This window comes from Ceratotherium simum, chromosome 20, assembly GCF_057802395.1.
Source record: "Ceratotherium simum simum isolate JZ-2026a chromosome 20, ASM5780239v1, whole genome shotgun sequence".
Lineage (NCBI taxonomy): Eukaryota > Metazoa > Chordata > Mammalia > Perissodactyla > Rhinocerotidae > Ceratotherium > Ceratotherium simum.
In genome coordinates, this window is record NC_141919.1 from 13,188,607 (window position 1) to 13,212,110 (window position 23,504).

Consider the following 23,504-nt stretch of genomic DNA (forward strand, 5'->3'; position numbering starts at 1 on the left):
TGGCTTGGTGACTTCATTCAGGACAAAGGGATTACCCGTCCGTCTGTGGTGGGAGTGTTCACAGTGCAGCCGCACAGAACCTGGGGGAAAATGAGACAGGGAGTGAGGGGAAGCTGGGTGGATGTTTGAGTTGCAGCAAATGAAAAGGTGAAAGAAAAGGTGAAAGAATGAAGAAGCAGGTGGCACCGGATGGAAGTGTTCCCCTCCTACTTCCTCCTGGCTCTCCTCCTGCGCTCTGCTGCCCTCTCCCCCCCCACCCCCCCAACCTGATCCAGGCCACAGGACTTCGTGCCTGACCAGGTCAATGTGCAGTACTTGGGTGCCATCCCGGCAGGGGTGTAAATGGCTTCCTGTGAACACAAGACAATATCTGCATGCATGGATGTTGTCAGACCAGGCATTGCCTTGTCTTCGGAAGGTGATCTTGGTGCCTTTTTCCAGCCACGTAGGATGAGAATTTGTCAGACTTTGTCCTTGATGCAAACGCTTCGCTTACCAGGTTGGGTCGCCACCTAGTGGTCTTCATGAACTTGGAGGAGCCAAAATAGGTGTCCTGCAGGGCCCCCTTAGTTGAAGTGGGCCCTGCCCGTTGTTCTGAGGCTTCAGTGGTCCTGGGCTTGCCTTGGATCCTCACTCAGCCTAAAGTCAGAGTTTTCAAAGGCCCCCAGAGCATCCTCATTCTCATCTTCATTTATGTCGTAAGGGACACAGACTTCAAGGGCTGAGTGGAGCAGCACCTCTCAAAGACTTCAGAGGGTGAGGCTACAAAGGACAAGGCAAAGGAGATGTGGAGGTTCTCCATGAATGTGTGATGAAAGAAGCCACTGGAGCCACCTTTTGTACCAATGCTGGCCTTTACTCCTAGAGGGGTGGAGAAGTTAAGGGCAGTGTGGCTCACCTGGCTCCCCCAGGCAGTTCACCTGCCCTAGCTTCTGGATTATGGTCCTAGAAAAGCAACCTTTAGCTCCTATGAAGTGGGGCAGGCTTAGACAGCAAGCAAAGCCTAGAGTCTGGGAAGATTAATTTCTGATTTTAACAATCTGTTGAACAATACTGCGTATCCATCATTGTGTTTCAGGTTTCCAACTTGAAGTGCAGAGATTCTCAGTGACCCATTAGGTATAAAAGGCAGGACTAGAGACTCAGGGGAGGAGCCTCCCATGCCAGTGATCTCTTCCATGTATGTTCAAACATACGCTTCCTGAGAATGCACCCTGACCTTCCGCATTGGAATCTCTCAGGAGTGGGGCCATGTCTGTGTGGTCTGAACACCTCCTGGGCGATATCTTACCCTGCTTAGGAACCAGCTGTCTACTTTAGTGTCCCCAGGCCTGTGTGATGAGAAGCGTCCTGCTAGACAAACACATGCCTGGGTCTCACCCCAATTTACCATCACAGGTATTGAATGAGGCTTGAGAATCTGTACTTTTAAGCAAAAATGAGGCTCACAGAGGCTGAGTGACTTGCCCACGGTCACAAGCCTGGGGGAACAGGGCTGGACTGTGAACTCCGTTCTTTAGGTCCACCCATGCCGCATGCTGCTGGATGCTTAGCTCTATGGGAGGGGAATTCTTCATTTTAGCCAGCTAAAATCCTCAGAGGGGAAACAGAAAAATGAAAATACGCGAATAAGTACCCCAAAGGAGACATCCTAGTCTTCAAATGTATAAGGTTTGTCTGCGAGGTCTTCAAAAAACTCTGCTAAGGAGTCCAGTGTCTCTTCTGCCAGTCTTCATAGGTAGTCTCATCTAGAGAGCTGCAAGGGAAGCACAACCAAAACATACCATTGCCAAACCGCTCCATTTTATTAACAACAAATCAACATATTTATTTAAATTTTAAAAATTAATGGAAAATAGCTAACATGTAGAGAGTAAGATTTAAACAGCATGAAAGAGTTTACAGAGAAGTAAGCCTTTCTTTCCAAACAGGCAGCACCCATCCCTAGAGTCAACTATGATCAACCGTATGTCTCTTCCGTATCCTTCCAGAATTTTATATTCTTTTTAATATGCAAATTAAGCACCTCACAGTTTTCATTTAATATGCCTTGGAAATTGTCCCATATTAGCACATATGGATTTTCACAGTATTTTATGTTATTTATTCAAGCCGTCTCCTCCAGCTGGAGGTTGTTGAGGTTGAGGTTGTCTCCATTGCTTTTGTGGTTTAAATTAATGTTGGACAAACCACAAAGAGAGAGAAAATATTTGCATTACATATATCTGAAAAAGGACATTTCCAGAATATATCAAGAACTCCTATAAACCAATAAGAAAAAGAAAACCCAATAGAAAAATGGGTAAAATACTTGAACAGATTTCATTAAAAAAAAAAAGATATCCAAATGGCCAGTGAACATAGGAAAAAGTGCACAGCTTTGTTAATCTTCAGGAAAATACAAGTTAAAAAATCACAATGTTACACCACCAGCATGGTTAAAATGAAAGAGACAGATAATATCAAGAGTTTGCCAGAAGTGAAGCAACCAGAGCTCTCAGATTCTGCTGATGGGCCAGGAAATGAACTAATCACCTTGGAAAACTGTCGGGCAGAAGCTACTAGAGTTGAAAACATTCATATGCCATCAATTCCACTCTGGGTATATACCCAACAGAAATGCATACCTAGGTCCACCAAAAGACATGCACCATACTAGAATATTCATATCAGAGTACCCCATAGCCCCAAACGGGAAACTGCCCAAGTACCCACAGGCAACACAAGAGATAAATACATTGTGGTATGTTCATACAGTGCATTATTATACAGCAAAATAGAGCTGCTTATAAATATAACAACATGGACGAATCTCACAAACATAATGGTGATTGAAAGAAGGCACACACAAACATTTATATTTAATGATACAGTTTATATAAAGTAAAAAACCCCGGCAAAACAAATCCATGTTATTGGAAATCAGAATGGCAGTTACTCTGGTGCTGGGAGGGGTTACTAACTAGCAGTGAGGAAGAGGTGTGCTTTCAGGGGCTGGTAACATTCTATTTCTTGAGTTACATGGTTCAGTTTTTGAAAATTTATCAAGCTGTATATTTATGACTGCAGACATTCCTGTATGTATACTATTTTTCAATTTTTAAAAATTGCTGGGGCTGGCCCAGTGGTGTAGTGGTTAAGTTTGCATGCTCAACTTCAGCGGCCAGGGGGTTCGCAGGTTCAGATCCCAGGCGCGGACCTAAGCACCGCTTATCCAGCCATGCTGTGGCAGGCGCCCCATATACGAAATAGAGGAAGATGGGCACAGATGTTAGCTCAAGGCTAGTCTTCCTCAGCAAAAAGAGGAAGATTGTCAATGGATGTTAGCTCGGGGCTGGTCTTCCTCACCAAAAATAAAATTGCTAAAATCCATAGAGACAGAAAGTAGATTAGTTGTTGCCAGGCGTTCAGGGAAGGGAGGACTGGGGAGTGATTGCTAATGGGCATGGGGTTTCTTTTTGGAGTGAGGAAAAATGTTCTGGAATTAGATACTGGTGAAAGTTGCACAATCTTGTGAGTATATCAAAAAACCACTGAAAGGTACATTTTTTTTTCAGGGTTTTTTTTTTTTTCCTGAGGAAGAATCACACTGAGCTACTATCTGTTGTCAATCTTCCTCTTTTTGCCTGTGAGCTGCCGCCACAGCATGGTGACTGACAGACGAGTAATGTAGGTCTGTGCCCAGGAAGTGAACCTGGGTCGCTGAAGCAGAACGCGCCGAACTTAACCACTAGGACACCAAGGTTGGCTCTGAATGGTACATTTTTAAATGGTGAATTTTATGGTATGTGAGTTATAAAAATATTGCTATGATAAACATCCTTGTATGAGCTTTTATGCCCTTGTGAGGATGTATTGGTAGGTTACAAGATGGATACCAGACAACTCCATCATCTGAGTTCTTAAAAGGCCTGGAATGAGACACTAGTGGCTGGTAGGCAATTAATGCAAGATTTGCCATGTGACTACCCCCTCCAGCCCATCACCCGCCTCCAGGTACAACGTGGGGAAGGTGAGGGGCTGGTCTTTAAAGAGAGTGGTGGGCCTGGTAGGGTGTGCTGGACGTTTCCCTCCCTCTCTCCTCAGTCACAGCTGATGGAGGGGATGCTGGAGAGAACCTGGAGAGGAGGTTGACATGTGTCTTGAGTGTGGGGAACATAAAGACACACCTGACCCAGGTAAAAAGTCCAAAGTCAAGAGCTTGGCAGGTGCTCCCTGACAGTAGCCAGCTGGGCCAGGGCAGAAATGGGCTGTCCTTCTATGCATGCAGGACAAAGGTGTGTTCCCAGAGACCAGAAGTAGACACTAAAGAAGGGAGCTAGACTTGAGGCGTCCTGCAAGGGCCCCACCCAACGTCAGAGGACTGCCTGCAAGGGTGAGGGGACAGTGGCAGAGAGTCTCTGTGGGGAGGAGCTGGACATGGTGCCACCAAAGCAAACAGCTAACAGTGCAGACACAGCACTGGCTCAGAGACTGCGTGGAGGGGCCCACGGCACAGACATTGCAGGCTGGGAGCTCGCCAGGCCGTCTGTCAACCTGCTGCCTGTGACAACCTGGAAGGCCAACAGTGTGCTGATTGAGCCTGTAGTTCTGGGGACAGTTAGAATGTTCCTGCGTCTGGGTGGCTCCTTGCTGCTGTCAGCAGATGCGGCACAAGAACGGTGGGCCAGGAGAGAACTGGCACGTCTGCAGTTTGATGGAATGAAATGGAGTGTTTGGGGATTAAAGGTATAGAGATGGAAAAGCCAAGGGGAGAATCTAAGGGTTTGGACAACAAAGGCCTCGTGGGGCTGGACCAGTGGCGTAGTGGTTAAGGCTGTGTGCTCTGCTTTGGCAGCCTGGGGTTTGCGGGTTCAGATCCTGGGTGTGGACCTATACTGCTCATCAAGCCATGCTGTGGCAGCGTCCCACATACAAAAAAATAGAGGAAGATTGGCACAGATGTTAGCTTAGCGACAATCTTCCTCACCAAAAAAAATCCCAAAAAAACAAAACACAAAGGCCTCTCAATAAGCAAAAAAAGAGGATCTGATCCTGTTAAAATCAAGTTGAGGGTGTTGCTCGTCCTCAATCTCATTGTTTCACACGACTTCTCCAACCTGCCCTTAGGTTGAGAGAGCTGGGCATGGGGGCGAGGATGCAAAAGATAAGGCAGTCTGAGGCTCCCATCTGGGGAAGAAATGTGGAGGTGGTTCCTGGCACTGGAACTGACTGGGAGTAGAGAGATCAGAAGCCTGCTAGGATTTTGAGAAAATCCTATTATCTAAGAAAAATAAATCTGGCCCACAAGGGGCCTACCAGCTAACAGTTTGCTGCTCCCCAAACTGTTAGCAGCAGCAAGGGGGCTGGGAAGGCTGCCTGCCCCCAAGGAGGGCACGCATCCTACTGCCTGCCACCCTGCGGCCAAGGGGAGGAACGGACGAGGAGGAGCCTCAACCAGGGTGTCATGGAGGAATGTCGCCCTCTGTGCCAGGGCAGAGGTTGTCCCAGTGCTGCCCAGGAGGCCTCCATCGCTACCCTGGGCCAGGGGCCTGTCTCTTTTCTGAAAGGGAGTTGTTGCGGTAGTTATCTTGCCCCGTCCATCATTGTGTGTGTGCAGGTCAGAGAAGGCACTCCTAGACCTGAGAGAGAGGACTGCCTGTCACCTGGAAACCTTGGCCTTCGAGGTGCATGAGTGACCATGTGGGCCTGTGGTTGTGGCCTTGGGGCTGGGCGTCAAGGTGTGTGTGTGCGGCACAGGGGGAGACTGTGGCAGTGCCTGGCAGCTTTCCACCAGAACCCCCCGCCTCCTTCTTCCAGGGCACCCCCTAGGCTACATTTCCCAGCCTCCCTGCAGTTAGCTGGGCCTTGTGACCAAGTCCTTCCCACGAAAATGTGAGTGAGGGACAAGTGCCACTTCCAGGCCTTCCGTGCTCTTGTCCCTCTCTACGGCATGGAACCTGGACAGGGTGACCAGCCTCGACCATGCAGAGGGCAGTAAGGTACTGACAGGCGATAGGAAGGTGGAGGGAGCCTGACTCCCTGTCACAGAGGCAGGCCCACCCTAGACTGTCCAGAGAGGGGGACACAAACCACTCCTGGTTTGAGCCATCACAGTTTTGGGTCTGTTTGTTACAGAAATTTGGCTTACCCTAACTACCAAGATATGAAAGAGGATGATAACAAAGCTCTGGAAACAACCTAAATGTCCAACAATAGGGGACAGGTTAATTGAATTATGGTAAATCCATAAAATTTAATACTATTTCATCAAGAATAATGTGGTGGAGAGTTAGTGATGTAGAAAGATGCTTATAAGTGCTGCTGCTAAGGGAGCAAACAGGTTTTGTATGGGATGGATTTTTTTGGTAAAAAAAGGTAAGAAAATGAAAAATTAAAAAAGATAATAGAAGTATGAGTATGTGTGCATATGTTGTATATTGAGAGAGAGCAAGAGAGGGAGGGAGTGGGAGGGAGGGAGGTGGAGGAAGGGATCTCCGATGTGGAAGGTGTTTTATCTTACCCCAGGTTGCCCCAAGTTCCCGTTGTCCTCAAATTCATCAAACAGACACTGCATTTTGACATTCAGAATCTGGTTGAGGCAGTGGAGGCTCAAACTCTAAAAAGTCAAAGTTAAGAACATGACCATTTTTCAGTATATTACAGTCCATTAATGCTTGGTTTAAATATCATCACTTCTACATTCGAGAGCAACCATGTTCAAATTTTTCAGGAGTATTTCTTAGGAATTTGGTTCACCTTCTTTTAATGCATTACACTGAGTTCTCTCAGTCTCTCTCTAAGCCAACATAGTAGCCACGAGCCACATGCAGCTATTTAAATAGAAATTTATTGAAATAAAATTGAAGTCAGTTCCTCAGTCACACCAGGCACATTTCAAGTGTCCTGTGGCCTCATGTGGCTAGTGACACAGACATAGAACAAGTCTGTCAGTGCTGCTCCAGGCTGTTCGGGTTATGTGATGCTTGGCACAGGCTGGGCGGGAAGGCATCAGCGACACTCCTAGAATTGGACTAAAACAAGCAATGACAAATAACGAGAGGCAGAAGTCTGCTGATGTCCAGGAGAGAGGCTCTGGCTGCAGGCCGCTGCCTGACATCTTATTAACATGGTCTGCGGGGAGACAATGTGACCTGGTGATTCCTTTCAACACATAACTGCTGAGGGTCCGGGCGCTGGGCTCTGAGGAGATGGGGTCTGGGTTGATTACCACCAGCCCTACTGGCCAGCTGGAGAGAAGGATGAAATAACTGGGGGACAGTGAGAGAGGGGCCCCTCGAAGAGGGGCCTACCCCAGTGTGGGAGGGAATGGAGCATGTAAAGGGAGAGAAAAGTGGTCCAGCCAGAGTGGAGAGAGCAAGGGAGGTGATGGAGAGAGGCAGGCAGCCACAGGGCCTTGTGAAGGCACTCAGCTGGACTTCATCCTGGGAAGCTCCAAAGGGCTTTAAGAGGTTGGTGGTAAGATTTACACTCTCCAAAGGTCACTCTGGTTGCTCTTGAGCCACCAGTGCCCCTGACAAGCTCAGGAAGGAGAAGGCAGAGGGCACGGGGCTGAGAGGAGAGCAGAGAAGGAGGAAATGGGGGTGCAGAGTGTGGATGGCGTGTTTAAAACAGGCTGGCTCTGAAGGAGAAGTGAGAGAGCCCAGGTGGTTTATCGCTACAGCACATTCTAGAACGCTCACTGTCTGCTGAGTATTGTTCTCAGTCTTTCTAGAAATGGATTCATTTAGTCCTCATTACAATCCTGTGAGGGACATACATTATTATAGTCGTTATTCGTGACAGTTAGGTTCTATAAAGTTGCCAGAAACACTCAATTAGCGAATTACTCCTGAGGGAGATACGGCGTGAGGTTCCTGTGAACCTCTGGTCACATTGTGACCGATCGATCAAGGCATAACCTTGTTCTACGTGTGTTTCTCTTTAAAGACACCTTGTTTAATATGTATTGTTGATTCATTAACACTGAACTCAGGGCCAACAGCGCTGTAACTCATGTCTGAACAAAGCTTCTCTAACCCACGTATTTTCTCTGTAAGGCACCTCACAGCCTTCCTGTGCCCAGGAACACCAGACAGCACTTCAGCACCATGGTTGGAAGTCATTTTAAAGATTTTATTTATTTTATTTTTTCCCTCCAAAGCCCCAGTAGATAGTTGTATGTCATAGCTGCACATCCTTCTAGTTGCTGCATGTGGGACTCGGCCTCAGGATGGACGGAGAAGTGGTGCCTCGATGCGCACCCGGGATCCGAACCTGGGCCACCAGCATTGCAGCGCGCGCACTTAACCACCAAGCCACAGGGCCGGCCCGGAAGTCATTTTAAATAATAAATCACTAACAAAAAACACAGAAATGTGAAAAACATGCCACTAAGCAGCCCGTGAAAAGGACACTTATCATATGAGAATAGAGAGCTGAAACAAGAAGGCAGAGTGTCACCTTGTTTGACCTCAGCTGGGAACATACGAGCGTGGGGGGACTCCAGTTTTTTGCAGCTCTGTGCATGTCCGAGAATGACCACAAAAGCGCCTTGAGTATCCATTTTGGGGTTACAAATAAATTTCAGTGAGTAGGTGAAATTACAAGCACAGGATCCACAAATCATGAGGATCAACTGTATTTGTATTTTACAGATGAGGAAACTGAGGCATGGAAGGGTAACTCGCCCAAAGTCACACCGATACACAGAAAGTGGTGGAGCTGGGATTTGAACTCCAGCTGTCTGGCCCCAGCGTACGAGCCACGAAGGAAAGAAACATATACCTGAATCTTAGAGGGTTCCAGGCATCGAGGGGAGTGTTTGAGAACGTGGGGCTCAGCTCAGGGAATCTCCCTGCTCTCCAGGATCCTGGCCCTCAAATCCTAGCTGTTTTGGTCTCTCTAATACCTTCACAGAGCTGTTTTTCTGTTTTGTTTTTGTTTTTTAATTTTATATCTTTGATGGTTATTCTTGGTGGGAGGTTTGGTCTAATGCAAGTTACTCATTCACAGCCAGAAGTCTTTATTCGGCTGTTTTTCATCATAAAGGAACAATTGCCAAAGACTCCTGGCCTTGTCTCTTGTCTGTTCTGGATCTAACACATCCTGGGTAAATGCTTAACTTTCCGGAGCCTCCGTTTCCTCCTCTGAAGGCAGGGATCATGGTACTTGCTGTGCAGACCAGTTATGGGGATTAAACAAGAGGACCCCAAACACAGGGCCTGAGGGTGTTCAGTAAATTTCATTTTTAAGGATGTCAACAAAAGTGTGGAGAGGCAGGAGGTGACAGGCAAAATTGGGCGCCTGCCCCCAGGGAGAAGCTGCCCGGCTCTGCTCAAGGGAGGCAGGTGGAATTCACCGTGGTGAGGGCTATATTGTGAGTGCTCCCCCTGAAGCCACCCAGCAGCCACCCTCCTGCTTCCAGGTCACTGGAGCCTTCAGACTCTCCATCCCTGGTAGGTGTGCCTCGCTGGAGTCTCTAGGGCTCAGTCAATCCAAGAGCTCAGCCGAAGGCCAGCTCATGGAGGCACGTGAGGAAATACCAGATCCTAGTTCCCAGGCCTGCTGTTGCCAGCTCAGGCCCTGGAACCACATGACCCAACTGAGGCCCACCCCCGGCGAGGCCTCGCCTGGGTGGCTAGCAGGGACACCAGCCTTCACCCCAGGGGTCCCTGGTCACCCTGTCAAACCACAGTGCTTGAAGAGTCAATCAGGTCTCATCAGTGCTGGGGAGGATGAATTGGTACAACCACTCTCGGCATCAAAGGAGTTCAATATTTGCTGGCCCCTTGCCCAGCAGTGCCATTCTGAGGAATTCACCCAAAAGGAGCCTCTGTTCACGCACAGGAATGCCCACAGCAGCACCACGTAACAGGAGCACACTGGAATCAACCAGAAGTCACCAGGAAGAGACAGGATAACGTGTGATATACTCACCCAACGGGATGCTACCCAGCAGAGGAAACAAATAAATGACAACTGTGAGCATCAAAAACATCCATGAGTCTCAAAAACAACAGTGAACACAGGACAAGTCACAGATTCAACACAGCACAACATTCTCTGTATACACAGTGCACAGTTCAGGGAGTCATGTACAGGAGGTGAAGCTCTAATAAAAGCAGGGGACGGCTGACAGACTTCAGGACGGCAGACTGCTCTCAGGGAGGACCGGGCTGTAACAGGAGAGCACCAGGGCCTTCCCAGGAACAAGCAATATGCAGTTCTTAACCTGCTGGTGGAAACATGCGAGTTTGTTATACATCTTTAAACAATAGATATTTTATATACACTTGTGTGTGTATAAACTCATGTATATTGTCTGTGGAAGACAATAAAAAATAAATTTAAAATGAATTAGAGCATAACCTGCTTGCCAGACCTAAGGCCAGAAGGTCATGAGGTCATAGGTGACAGTCTTGTCCCTCTGGGAAAATGAGTGGATGTCTAAAAGCCTTCTAGAAGGGGCTGCAGCAGGAGCTCATGAAGTTATATGAGAGGCCGTGACATCTGAGCTCTCTCGGAGCCGCCTCCAGCATTAAAGGGGAAGGTTAGACACCCAGCCACTGTCACGTTCTCAGTGGGTCAGAGGCTGCCTGATGGAACCAGAGTCCTCCCTGAGCCTCTGGGTGAGTAAGGCGGGAGGTGGAGGGCCAAGGAGCTGCACTTTTACAGGCATTTCTGTGGATTCTGGGTTCTGATGAGCAGCTGGAGCTGAGAACCAACGATCAGAAGCTACATATGCTCTACTCCAGGACTGTGCATGTGGGAGCCACCAGCCACATATGGCCACTGAGCCCTTGAAATGTGGCTAGTGTGCCTGAGGAACTGGATTTTAAACTTTAATTTTTTAAAAATGATAAATTTATTGGAAAATTTTAAATATGTTTGGAACAACTCGAGTGTGTGAATTTTTTTCAGTGGTGAATTTTATAAAATCTAAATATAGATCAAGTATTTCCACAATAAATTCAATTTAACATCTAAATTGACATGCTGGAAGTGCAAAATACATACTGGAGTTGGAAGAATGAGTGAATAAACTATATAAAAAGAGTACAAAAAAAGAATGTAAAATATCTCATTAATGAGATCAATATGAAATGAAAATATTTTGGATATAGTAAGTTACATAAATGTATTGTTGAAATTAATTTTACCTGTTTCTTTTTACTTTTCGAATGTAGCTACTAGAAAATGTAGAAATCCCATTCTATTTCTGTTGGACAGCTGCTGGAGAAGCAGAACTAGAGGGCAGAGAAAGAAGCATGGGGAAGAGGCCCCCCAGGTGAATTCAGGTCCTGATGAATTCTGGGGTACCAGGGACCTTAGGGATCAACCTGAGGACCGTTAAGGCCTTAAAAAATTAAACAGGATGGTGCCCCCAGTTGCCATTGTCATTGCCCAGCTCTCCAAGGACCTGAGATGTATGTGCAAGGGAACTGTGGAACAGACAGGTTAAATGAACGTGACTAATTTACTATTAATTTACTAGGGTGACAACCACGTAGCAACCTCCCAAGCACTCCTAATCCCCGTGTGTGCCCTGTGCCCACTTCCTGGCGGCAGCCCCGAGTTGGGCGTCCTTCTGAGTCAACAGCCCCAACAGTCTCTAGGTACCATCCAAAAGACCACACCACATCTTGTCTCTCTGCTGATTAAAAACTGCTGACCACCCGTGGTGCCCACACAGGCAGAGGCTGAAGTGCAAGCTGGGGCAGCTCCAGGGGGAGCAGCACAGAAGGAGCAGAGCACTACATGTCTGTGTCTGCAGAGGGGGATGTGGGATCAGCATGGCTGTACCCACCCATTTTCCCAGAGAAGCCGGCAAATCCATTATCTAGGTCCCAACTTTGAGTGCTGGCAACCAATCCCAAAGTTTCTTCCAACACGGTGTAGGCCAAATAACACGTGTCAGTGGGAAGTTTAAGCCTCAAGTCCAAATTCCGGAGCTCCGAACACAATTTGGGGTGGATTTCACCCGCCTCCTCCATCACCAGCAGCACATCCAGCGGACCAGCCGCTCAGAACTGATCCCCATCTGTCTTCCAGGCCTGGCCCAGGCCCTTCTCTCCTGGAGGGCCCTTCCCTCTCGCCATCTTCAAGACCCTGATTAAGAGTCACGGCCATCCTCCTGGGTAGCATTTCTCAACCCCATTCTTTGGGCTTCCTCCTTGCAAGTCACAGAGTAACTGGGTCAGGTATTTCTTTGCATCCCCAAGGGAAGTGGAATTAACTTTAAGTGCTGAAGACTTTATATGTTAATCCAATTTAATCTTCACACCAGCTTCGCAAAGTGGTGTTAGCCTTTATCTCCTCTTTACAGAAAAAGCAGCCGTGCCTCAGAGAGGTTCTGGGGCTCCCACTAGGTCACACAGTGCTGCTGAGTCAAGGAGTCAGAATCTGGAACCCAGACCCAGTCATTTTCCAGAAGCCCTGCTGCTCTAGCTACTGTACCCGGCAGCCCTGACATGTTCACCTCGCTCCAAGAAAGCCTTTCGTTCATAAAAGCCCATGCTGGAAAATATCGCTCTAACATTATGTATATATTTATGTAATATACTATTATATTGATAGATACTATTTTATTATAATATGTATATATCTTTACATACCATACTAATATCACAAAATTACATATATATGTATATTATAGTACCTAGTGTATATATTATTACTTAAATGTAAGTTCTAACCAAGAGAAGGATCAAGCTTGGAGACCACCACTGACCCCTCAGACCTGACCCCCTGCACCCTCCCTGCCCTTGCCCGTGCCCCTCCCCGCGGAGGCATTACAGGACATGATCGCTCTGTTCCACCAGAAAGCAGAAGCCGGTGCAAATGTAACGGCGAGAACCAGGGAAGGGGGACAGCGCGGCGGTGCGCCCGGCGGGGGTAGCGCGCTCCCGCTACACGTCCCCCTTCCCCCGCAGAGCGCGTCCACTTCCCGCGCCCCCCATCCCCACCCCCATCCCCACCCCCGAGCTGCAGCGGGCGCGTGCCCGGCGCGTCCCCGGCGTGCGGTCTGGGCGGCCGAGGGCGCAGATACTCACGGCTGTCCGGGCGCGCAGGCCCCGGCAGCCGGGGAGCCGGGCGCCTGAGCGCCCACATGCTGCTCGCGATCCGCGGCCGCTCCGCTCTCGCTCGGGGAACGCCACGGCGACACCTGGTGGCCGCGGGTCGCAGGAGCCGGCGCTCGGCTCCGCGCTCCGGTTCCCTCTTCTGTTGGCTGTGGTAAGCGGCCAGAGGTTAGACCTCAGGAAGAGCTTCCCAGCATTGCACTCTCTCTGCGTTTAACAAAAATGGAGAGCCTGCTTTGTGCACAGCACGGGGCTTACCCCTTGAGCAACATAGGGAAGGCGTAACCAAGGGCCCTGACCTCGGAGGCTTCAGCCTAGTGACCCCCTACTGCAGAATTCCATACAGGAAGGATTTGGGAGCTGTAGTCTTGCTGTGAACTGAATGGGGTGCAGGTTCTTGAAGCTACTTGGCCGCCAGTATAGGTTACAGCAGTTACGAGCCTGCAGACAGGAGACGGACTGCCTGGTTTAAATCTGAACTCTGCCCACTTCCTAGCTGTGTGACCAGTGGGCAAATTAATTAACTTCTCTGTGCCTCATCTGTAAAATGGGGTTTATAAAAGTTTCTCCTTCATAGGGTGGTTGTAAGGATAAAATGAGTTAATCTATGTAAAGGTTTTTCGGCAGGCCCTGGACCCTGTTAAGTGCAAATAAATATTAAGTTATTAATACATTTAAAAGAAAATTTTACTTAGGTGTATATTGCAAAGAAAAAAAAGTGAGTTTCTTTCATATTTTATGTATACCTTAGAAAATATCAAATGTGCATACCAGAGAATATCATTTTTATGGGAAAGATAGTGGGTAGAGAAGACGGAAGGTACTAAAGTTCTTCCAAAGCCACCTTGGTACTTTGTGAATAGTGGAGATAAAACACGTGTATAAATACTTAGGACACTAAATGTCAAGTGTTAAGGAGGAACACAAACTAACGGGTGTCAGTATTGAGTGGGAGAGTGTATATAACTAGGGCAATCAAGGAAGTCTTCATGGAGGAAGTGGCATTTGCACTTGAAGTAGGGTAGAGGAGGTGGGATCTGACTGGCTATCAGAGAGGTAATCCAGGGCATTCTTTTGGATGAGACACTCTCCTACATTCAGTTAATTCTAAGCAGCCATTGAGCACCTGTTATGTATATGCCAGGCACGGAGAAACCATTTTCCTCCCGTAAAGTGTCTGGAGATAATTTTGATTGTCACAACTTGGCGGGTTAGGGGTGTGTATGCTACAACACTCAGCACAAAGCCACACACATTAGCAGCCCTCAGAAAACACCAGCCATACAGGTCAATGAAGAAAGGGCCCTGCCAGACAAGAGATGTATGGGCTACCTGGCTCAGCCCTTCATCTTCATCCCAATAAGTGCCTGAAAAGATCTGGATCCCACATAAGCATCTTCATCTTCCTCAAGTCAAGTCATTAAATACTCTTATACACACAAAAAAGATATAATCCTGTGATCTGAATAGATTGCAGACCATGGAATTAAGAAGACAGTTATTCCACGGTGTGTGAAGTTACCCACTGGGAGGAGAATCACAGTTACCATAAATCTCTAATGAAGAATAAATAGGGTATAAATGAGGTACAAGTGGAAATATTTAACTGAACTAGTTCCTTTTGTAGAATCAATGTTCCACACGCGTTGCATAAACTTCGTATGTTAATCTCTCTGCCTTGGAAAAGCAGGTATATGACCCTCTGCACCCTGTCCCAGTGCATGTAATTATTTTGGTGTTTAACCTCAGAGCAGGTTCTTTAAGGCCCAGTTATTGTTTATCCTTATGCACGAGATCCCCTTCAATGCTATGAGGCTCAAGAGATTTCATAGTCACCTCCTTGGATGTTAGCTCAGGGCGAATCTTCCTCAACGGGAAAAAAAAAAAAGCCGTTCTTAAGTCACCTTATGCACAAGAGTCGTCAAAGTAAGCAGTGGCATTGGACTCTTCTCTTTTTTTAATCTGATCCACTAAACTCTTCATTGTCTTTCTTTTAGCATTACCTTTGAGAGCTTTTAAAACCTATTCAGTATTGATAAGCTTTCTTCCCCACGGGTCCTGTTGATGCCTTTCATGTCAATAACAGTCTATAACAACAAAATTAGTAAAGAACTTTTCTGCTGCTTTAGAGTTTACAAAATATTTCCACTCAATGTATCTTTACATTATGGTTTGATTCTACAACAATCCTATGAGATTGCCATTATTCTCTCCATTTTACAGATGAGGAAACTCAGGCTCAGAGAGGTTAAGTGACCTGCCCAAAGCTACCCTGTGTAGCTACTAATACATGGTGGAGCCAAGACTACAAATCAGATCTTCTGACTTCAATCCTGTGTATTCCCTCTGTGGAGAAGTGTGGATTTTCACTTTTCCCTGCTGCTTTCCCTTTTGAGTCTTGTGTGATCTTTATCAACAGTTCAGTTCATGTTGATGCTTTCTTTTTCCTTTCATCATCCTGTCTCTCAAATACCTCAGACTCTTCCTGACTGACTCAGAGCATCATTGTTCCTCACCTGACTGCACAAGGTGAGACAAGGCTTGACTTGCCGCGAGCTGGGCCATCGAGGGACAAGTGTCCTCACTCAGACCACTGACAGGTGGCTAGGTGGAGGCAGGCTCAGCATTAACCAGCCCTGGTTTTAGTTTTCAACAAGTTAGTGGAACTGAAATAAACTTTTAAAAACCTAATGGGGCCAATAGTTTTGCACCAGAGAAACTGCGGGCGAGCTTTCAGGTTCTAGGATGGCTTCAGTGTGTGATGTCCAGAGACGCCGAGATGGGCCAGGTGACCTCTAGAAGTTCATCTTCAACAATGATTCCTTTTCTCTCTTCTACCTTACTTAAAAAATTTTGTTTACCTTCAAATAAATGCACTGCTTTGTTATAGTGGCATTTAACAGATAAGTTCAAATCACATCGCCTCACTTCACTAGCTGTTTGAACTAGCAAGTTGTCTAAATCCTCTAAGTCTCAGTTTTTACATGTGTAAAATAGTGGTAATAATATCTAAATCATAAGGCTTGTTATGAGGATTAATTATACAATTCATAATTATCACTAATATATATTAATTATTCATAATGTGTCAGGCACTGTTCTAACAACTTTCTCAGTAATAACTTGTTTAATTTTAGCTATGAACATTAGCCCCACATTACAGACCTGAGACACAGAGCTGTTGTGTGACTTGCCCAAAGTCACACAGCTCATCAGTGGTATGGCTGGGCTTTGACCCATGCAGACTTATTCCGGAGGACAAGCTCCCAACCGCCATGCTCTGGTGTCTCATTTTTAGGTTCAATAAAGTGAACTAATGTTCACGAAGTCCCTAGTGGACTATCAAGTATGTAGTAGAAACTTAATGAATGGCTATTATTGTTATAGTTAGACGCCAAAAATCTTCAAAAGAAGTTACATCTATTATTATGTAAACGTCAGCATCACTCATGTCACCTCCTATTTCAAGATGTTTTTTAAGTTGAGAAATTAGAAGAACTGCTCAGAGGTACATTTAAAATGTCTTCTATCCCCTGACCCCACTCCACACAACTTAAAGCTCGTGTGAAAGGGGGGAAGCACATGGGTGTACAGAAGGCAGAGGTAGTGAACAGTTGTCGTGATGCTGCTACGTGAGGTGAGTACTAGATCCTCTCACGTGTGTTATCTAACTTGATCCTCACAAACAGCAGGGGAGAGATTGTCATGCCCATCTGACAAATCAGAAAACTGATTTGTAATAAATCAGATTTATTACTAACTATATAATAAATCTAATGAGCAAAGAGTCTAAAGTCACCTGTCCTGTAAATGAACCCTGTCTGACTATGTTATTTCCACCACACTCAACTTAGGAGCAAAGCTTCGTGTTCAGTCTTCACTTCCTCCCTTGGTTTCAGATATTACGCAGAAAATGCCACTGGACGGTGTGAGAGGTGCAACAGGAGCTGCGAGGCCTGCCGGGGCCCACGGCCTGCAGACTGCCTGTCTTGTGATCCATTTTTCCTTCTGCTCCGCCCTGCCCCAGAGCATTACTATGCAGAGCAAAGCACGCAGGCTGTGAGAGATGCCATCCATGTGCGATGAATGCAAAGGTGAGGGTGTGTCTATCATTTTGCACGTACGAGTGGAAACATGAAAAGTTTCCTTCCTACCGAGCCCCTCTCTCCTCCTCACCACCTATAGAGGTTCCTCTCACTTGCCAACCTCACAGCCAGTCCTCTCCAGCACCCTCTGTTCTCGCTCACCTTCTGCATCTGCCCTCTAACCTGGCTGCTCCTGCACACACGGCCGCCTCTTCAGATCCTCCCGTCCTTCACCGCCCAGAGGCAGGCATCATCCTCCAGGAAGTGTTTTCCACCTACTCTGTCTTCCTTCTCTACCTGTTAAACTTGGAATCTGTCTAGCGAACTTTATTTTCATTACTTCAACAACTACTTAAGACGTCTGCCTCAAACTCTCCCAAGCTCCATTCTTATTTTCCAGATGCCTACTTGTCTGTCCCAGAGATCCTTAAAACCAGCACACCCCAGAGTCAACACAATCTGGGTTTGCTCTGCTAGTCCCTCTTTGTCTTCATGGACCCACTGTCCAGTCAATTGCCCAGGTTTGATCTCTTGAAGTTATCCTTGACTCTTCTCTTTCCCTTGCCTCCTGCCCAACCCATGTAGCTCCAACAAAGGAAAACTCAAGGTCTGTTGATTCTCTCTCTTAAACATTTCTCTACTCAGATCTCTTCCTCCATCCTCACTGTCCTCATTTTCCATTCTCAGCATCTCTTAGCAGACTTTCTGAAGTAGCCAGCACGTCACCCCAATTCTGGTCTTGTCACCACCACCCCCGCCAACCCACGTCATCTTGTCCAATAATGCCAGAGTAATCTCCCTAAAATTCAAACCTGCTCATTTTCCTCCATAGCTTGCCATAGAAAGGTGGTCACAGTGACTCCTCAACAAGACAGAAATACCTCCTACAGTGTTTTAATTGTTAAAACTTATTAGATTAATATTGATAGCTGGTAGGGTATATTCCTGTTATCCCTTTCAAAATGATCTTGGCTATTCCCACCCCTTCTTCTATTTAAATTTTATAATCAGTCACATTTCATTAAAAAAAATCCTTTGGATGTTGATTGGCATTGTATTGAATTTATTTGAGGGGAAAAATCCATCTTTATGATCCTAAGTGATCACATTTATGAACATAGTATATCCCACCATGGTATATATTTACTTATTGTCCTTCAATAAAGACTTCAATAAATGTTTTCCATTTTTAAAAGGTGATTAAATTCTCTCCTTTTGGCTTATGTCTCAACTCTCCTGCCATGTACTCTAGAACTAGAACCACCTAGAACCCCCTCAGCAGCCACAAATATGTCATGCTTTTCTTGCCGCCATGACTTTAGTCCACACCTTTCCTCTTCCTGGAGAACAATGCTCTAGGGAGCTCTCAACTTAAAGACCCAGCTTGAACATCATCTCCTCTCTGAAGCTTCTTAGTCCTCCCAGAAATATTCTTCCTTCTTCTTGATTCTGTAATACATGGTTTTATCATAGCTCTTTTTACACTATACTTTAATTAAACATGTCCATCTCTCCTACTAATCGTGAGACCCACAGAGCAAGTATTGTACCACATTCACGTTGTATCCCCCGTTCCTAGTCTAGAGTGTAACACATAGTAAGTGAGCGTTAAGTGTTAGCTGAGTGAATAAAAAACGAAGAAATCCTAATGTCTTTTTGCAAATTGGAAAATTTTTAGCTATTAGATCTTCAGGTATTGCTTCTCTACCCTTCCCTCCATTCTCCTTTTCTGGAATTCCTTATTAAATGTAATTCAGAGTTTCTTGATCTATGATCTTGATCTTGATCTCTATGTCTCCCACCTGCTCTTTTACATTTTTATCTCTTTGACTCTCTGTGGTTTATACTAGGTTAATTCTTCAGGACTCTATTCCATTTCCCTAATTTGTTCTCTGAATGTTTAGTCTAAAGTTCACCCCATCTATTATTTTAGTTTATTTAAATGACCTATTTTTAAGATTTCTAATTCTTTTTCATATCCATTTTTGTTTCATATCTTCCTATTTGTGTTTCATAATTTATTTTTTATGGATATTAATGTCTTTACCTATTTTTTGAGCATCTTAAACATCCTGATTTTAAAAACTTTGTGAAACTTTTCCATAAATTTAATATTATCTGCAGTAAATTTATGTTCTAATTCTTGGTTGTGTGTCATCTTTCTTAGCATTCATTTTATCCACACACTTTGGAATTTGGGTCTCAGGCTCATTTTGAGTGGGAGACTTTGGGTTCAAGTGTTCCTGGAGGTGATATTTATGGCATTGCAGATCCCATCAGTGATTCAGGGCACAGCTTAGGGAGTTCCTGGTCAGAGGTGATGTCAATGAGGGCAGAGAGTCGACCATGACACCTGTTTTAAACTTGAAGCCTGGATTTTGGCCCAGGTCTCATATGAAACACTTTTAGTCCCTATTATGTAGAAAATTGAACTCACAGCCACCACTGCCTACATCTGGGCCCAGAGCAAAGCAGTTGGGTGGCTTGAATCTGACCACTATTTTGCATTTATATTCTCTTTCAGGTCCAAAGAGATTTCATCTTATTGTTGAGCCAACCTATCTCTTTTTCTGGTTCTCTCTGTTTATATTAAGTCCACCATTTCAGTATGTTTGGAGCGAAGGGGTTGTGTCAGGACCTGAACTTACATGTGAGTTTTTGAGGTATGTGTGTTACTAATGGATGATCAGATTCTTAGAAGAGCAACATGCCCTAAATTATTGCCCAGCCTCATTCTGCTAATCCAAACACCTGGGATGGGGAGTGTATTTTAGAGTGGGTTTTTTGTTACTTAAAACTTTTAGATGAAACAAGCAAAGGGCAACCTCTTAGAGCCTGCTTCTAATCTTGCTTCCTTTCCCTTACAAAAAGGTTCGTCTTGGAGCAGTAGGTTGACTACATAAAAATGTCAGGGAGTGGGGATGACAAAACGAGAAATCAGCTCCTTCCCCACCCTGGGAGAAGGCCATCAACCACCCTTGCTGTCTAGCCACTAAGCTGACCTTCCTGAGCATTATCTTGATAATATTTTAAAATAACTTATTCTTAAGTGCTCCCCAAGTGCATATGAATATAGCCATCTCCAGATTGAAGGTGGCTTTTCATTATCACCTCTGTCTTGATGCCCCCAAATCTACTTCTCTTTCCCAAATGGTTTTCCTGAGCTCCAGTTCCATACATCCAATTGCCTGTTAATATCTCTAATTGGATGCCCAACAGACGCCTCAGACTTGAAATGTAAGTGCATTGTTCTCCAGTCCACCTCACTCCATCCCTAGACCACTTTTTTTTTGCTCCCTATTTTGATAAGTGGCTCTACTGCCCACACAGTTGCCTGAGACAGTAACCTGGCCATTACCCACTGCTCCTCCTCTCTGAATTCCCACATTCAATTTGTCCTCAAGTCCTCTCAAATCTACCCCTTAGATCTCTGCTAATTCCATCTCCCCTCTCTTGGCTGTCTAGTATTGCTGCCTTACTTCAGACTCGTATCTTCCCTTGCCTGAATTATTCACCAATTCTCTAACTGGTCTTCTTGCCTCCAGTATTAGCCATTCTGTAACCAACCAGTTCTCTGTGTACTTTCAGATTGATCTTTCTACATCACAAATATCATAATGATGCTTCTCTGAGTAAAAATGACTCTCCATTGATTTTAGACAGAATCTTAACTTAGTAGCTTTGCATATGAGGCTCTCCATCATAGGACTCTCCGTATTCAGCCTCATCTCTCATCACCTCCTGCACCAGCCTCTAATCCAGGCATAATTAGTTACTGTAAACCTGAGCCAACCTTGTCCTTTCTCCTTCCGGAATACTGTCTCCAGCCTGCTTTGCCTGGCTACTTCTTTCTGATCTATTAGAGTCACCATTTCCTCTAGAAAGCCTTCCCTCACCCCTCCATTCTGTGTTCCCTTAGTATTTTTCATTCATTCATCTATTTATTTATTCATCAAATATTTATCCAGCAGTATGGCCAGAAAATGTCAATACACTATGAACAAGACAGTCAAGGTCCCTGCATCCTGGAAGGCATGCTTGTAACTGGTTATTTATTCTTTGTCTCTCTCTCTAGACTGAGGTTCTCAAAGGCACAAATTAATGTGTCTTACTCACCTTTGTATCTCCAGCACTTAGCACTGTCACAGGTTGAGTGGCAGTGGAGCGGGTCACTTCAGGGGGGCCTCCGGCTGACAGTGGTGACACTGCCTGGAGGTTGCACCTGCTGGGGTCATGGGCGAGGGATGGTGGTGAGCTTGGGCCAGAATGGCAGTGGCCCAATGCCCCGGCTAAGGCAGCGGCTACCAGGGTCCACAACATGTCTGAGACAGTGGAGCTCTGCCATCTGTATGGCCTCTACCTCAACCCCATCACAAAGACAACCATCAGCCCAGCCCTCCTGCAGCTGAAGCAGCCCAGGAAGTCCATCTCCAACTGTGAAGTGATGGAAAGGCTAAAGGGCATGATGCACAATCACCAGTTCTCCACCCTCCAGGTTTCCAGGAGCGCCATGGACTTCATCCGCTTTGAGGGCGAAGTGGAGAACAAGAGTTGATACACCACATTAACAAAATGAAGAATAAAAATCACAAGATCATCTCAATAGATGCAGAGAAAGCATTTAACAAGATACAGCATCCATTTATGATAAAAACTCTCACTAAAATGGGTATAGAAGAAAAGTACCTCAACATAATAAAGGCCATATATGACAAACCCAAAGCTAACATCATACTCAATTGGTGGAAAACTGAAAGCTATCCCTCTAAGAACAGGAACCAGACAAGGATGCCCACTTTTGCCACTCTTATTTAACATAGTAGTGGAAATTCTAGCCAGAGGAATCAGGCAAGAAAAAGAAATAAAAGGGATCTAAACTGGAAAGGAAGAAGTAAAACTGTCACTGTTTGCAGATGACATGATTTTATATATAGAAAACTTTAAAGAATCCCCCAAAAAACTGTTAGAAATAATAAAGGAATACAGTAAAGTTGCAGAGTAAAAAATCAACACACAAAATTTGGTTGTGTTTCTATATGCCAGCAGCAAAATAGCAGAAAGAGAAATTAAGAATATAATCCCAACAACATGTATAAAATACCTGGGAATAAATTTAACCAAAGAAGTGAAAGAACTATACACTGAAAACTATAAAACATTGTTGAAAGAAATTGAAGAAGACACAGAGAAATAGAAAGATATTCTGTGCTCGTGGAGTGGAGGAATAAACGTAGTTAAAATGTCCATACTTCCTAAAGCAATATACAGATTCAATGCAATCCCTATCAAAGTCCCAATGACATTTTCCACAGAAATAGAACAAAAAATCCTAAAATTTGTATGGAACAACAAAAGACCCCAAATAGCCAAAACAGTCCTGAGAAAAAAGAATAAAGCTGGAGGTATCACACTCCCTGATTTCAAAATATGCTACAAAGCAATAGTAACCAAAACAGCATGGTACTGGCACAAAAACAGACACACAGATCAATGGAACAGAATCGAGAGCCCAGAAATAAACCCACACATCTATGGACAGCTAATTTTGAACAAAGGAGCCAAGAACTTACAAAGGAGAAAGGAAAGTCTCTTCAACAAATGGTGGGAAAACTGGACAGCCACATTCAAAAAAATGAAAGTAGACCGTTATCTTATACCATACACAAGAATTAACTCAAAGTGGATTAGACTTGAATGTAAGACCTGAAACCATAAAACTTCTAGAAGAAAACATAGGCAGTACACTCTTTGACATTGGTCTTAGCAGTATCTTTTTGAATACCGTGTCTCACCAGGCAAGGGAAACAAAAGAAAAAATAAATGGGACTACATCAAACTAAAAAGCTTCTACACAGCAAAGGAAACCATCAACAAAATGAAAAGACAACCTAACAATTGGGAGAAGATATTTGCAAAACATATGTCTGATAAGGGGTTAATATCCAAAATATATAAAGAACTCGTACATCTCAACAAAGAAAAAACTAACAACCCAATTAAAAAGTGGGCAAAAGATCTGAACAGACATTTTTCCAAAGAAGATACACAGATGGCCAACTGGCCCATGAAAAGATGTTCAACATCACTAATTATTAGGGAAATGCAATTCAAAACTACAATGAGATATCACCTCACACCCGTCAGAAAGGCTATAATTAACAAAACAAGAAATAACAAGTGTTGGAGAGGATGTTGAGAAAAGGGAACCCTCGTACAGTGCTGATGAGAATGTAAACTGGGTGCAGCCACTATGGAAAACAGTGTGGAGATTCCTCAAAAAATTAAGAATAACTACCATATGATCCAGCTATTCCACATCTGGGTATTTATCCAAAGAACATGAAAACACAAATGGGAA

At 45.1% G+C, this 23,504-nt stretch overlaps 1 long non-coding RNA gene across 2 annotated transcripts in view; it reads left to right on the plus strand.

The window, feature by feature from the left end:
* The window catches only part of LOC147914364 (uncharacterized), a 121,579-nt gene that overhangs the window by 12,154 nt on the left and 85,921 nt on the right, over positions 1-23,504 (plus strand). Inside the window, exon 2 of one of the 2 annotated variants that reach the window (XR_015555377.1) lies at positions 16,961-17,155. The exons of the other annotated variant lie outside the window; for it this stretch is intronic. This is a non-coding gene — a long non-coding RNA (uncharacterized LOC147914364). The remainder of the gene's footprint in view (positions 1-16,960; positions 17,156-23,504) is intronic. 2 annotated transcript variants of the gene reach the window in all.